A 2,290-nucleotide genomic window follows, 5' to 3' on the forward strand; every position below is an offset into this window, starting at 1 on the left:
CTTATGGTATTTGCCTATTGCTATAGCACTATGCATATTATCCTTATGCTATGAAGCTATTTGCCTTTTGCCATAGCCTACTATTTTGGTCTAATGCTCAATATCCTTATGCTTATTACGCATTTACTATTATAGCCTCTAATTTTTTCATTGTTTATGGGATAACACCTCGAATGAGGTGGCACATTGTGAGGCACCATGACATTTCATCCATCATGTAGGAATATCTTGACATACCATATATGCCATCCACATCATGTACCATCTCATGTCATGCTTGCCAACCCATGTCATGTGCTAATGACACGTCATACCTCGATGAAGGACAAGGTGACACATGAGCTGCCACCTCATGTCACACCCCCCACACACGAGATGCCACATCCTACCTCGATCAAGGTACTTGATGACTCATCAAATGCCACATCATGTCACACCCCCCCACATGAGATGCCACCTCATACCTGGCCACTTCATCTACCACATACGATTAATACCTCGACTGAGGTACTAGGAAAATCTGCTCGAGTGTGAGTTGGCTGCCACGTCCCATACCTCGATCAAGGTATTTGGTCCACTTTGGATGCCACAGTGGACATCCAATCCTAGACAGTTTGGCCATGTGTCAATCTCTAATTGAATGAAATACCTTGATCGACACTGCCCGTCTGTGAAAATCCTTTGTATTTGAGTGTCCCTGGAGTGTCCCATTTGGCCCGATATGAACCAAAGGTGGACACCCTTAGCTTGGAACCACCCATATATTCTTCTTTCTCCTAACTGGATTCGTTTATCTGAACCAACACTGGAAACATCCTGGACACCCTTAGCTTGGAACCACCCATATATTCTTCTTTCTCCTAACTGGATTCGTTTATCTGAACCAACACTGGAAACATCCTTGATATATTCTTCTTTCCTAGATTGATATATTTTTCTTTCCTAATATCCGGCTGCGAGAGGCATTGATCATTCAAGCCCTAGGATTGGGTGGTTTGATTCAAACGGTGTAAACAACTTTGGATAACAATGGGTCCCACGACATCTAATTGTAATTATCGGCATTGTTTATTCATTTGTAGAGACATCTTTTGATGATGCAGAATTCTTTTAATGAGAAGAATATAAATCGAGATCCAAAATTTAGCCAACCCCCTCCTCTCATCCCATCCCAACCCAACACTTCTTTAGTGGTAAAGCTTGCCGCGGTGGTGCCATGGCACGACCCATCAGGATTTTGAAGGATCTGAAAATCAAAACCTTCAACCTCTCGTATCGCATCTCATTTGTGGTGATGGACTTCCATCGACAAACGGATTCTTACGAGATAATACTTGGGAGGTCCTTCATGAGGTTGGTCCATGACAAGTGCTCCAACCAGAGATGTACTTGAGAAAGAGAGACCAAGTCTTGAGGGTGGACCTTCAAACATGGAAGGCTCACCCCATGAGCAGATAAGACAACTCTTCGCCACCACGGAATCCAATACAATGGAAAGAACCACATCAGTGAATGCATTCCATGCATACAAGGATGAGGGGGGAAGGAGTAGTCTTGATGACTCATGGTATGCTCCACTCCTCGAACCCGAATGCTTACCAAATTGGATGCATTTACTTGCCCAAGTGTTTTGAAACACATTTTTGGTTCTATAATATTCCCATCTTGATGTAATACTTAAACAATAAGATCAATTTAAACCTTTGGGAGGCACACATGGTCTTCTTAGCACAATTATGAGTGGTGTAACTATGTTTGGCATAATAAAGCATAGGCATGAATACATTTTGCATCAAGCACATTTATGATTCTAATGGGTCCATGTAAATAAGCCATGTGATTCACACATTAGCATGCAAATTAGCATGTGACTTGGCTCTCAGGTACCCACTTGAGTCCCCCTGACGCCTTGTCATGTGATTCACACATTAGCATGCAAATTAGCATGTGACTTGGCTCTTAGGTACCCACTTGAGTCCCCCTGACGCTTTGTCATTGTGGCCTTTTGTGGTGATATAGTATGTTAATAAAATTATTCAAAATGCATTTACATGATACCGACAATGTAACATGAAACCCCAATGGAAAACATGGGTGAATAACACCCATGTGGTGCATATTTATCCTAGCTTGTTATAGTTAATGTTTACTACCCTTAGTTCAAGTTAACTTGAGTAAAAAGACCATAACTTTACATTTGTCTCTAAAAAGCTAGCCCAAAATCAATTTAGAGACATTGTTTGAACTCATTTATTATGAGGTTAGACTTTCAAAATGCATAAGCTCTATA

The sequence above is a fragment of the Cibotium barometz genome, chromosome 11 (genome assembly GCF_041138505.1).
Source record: "Cibotium barometz isolate CiBa-2024 chromosome 11, ASM4113850v1, whole genome shotgun sequence".
NCBI lineage: Eukaryota > Viridiplantae > Streptophyta > Polypodiopsida > Cyatheales > Cibotiaceae > Cibotium > Cibotium barometz.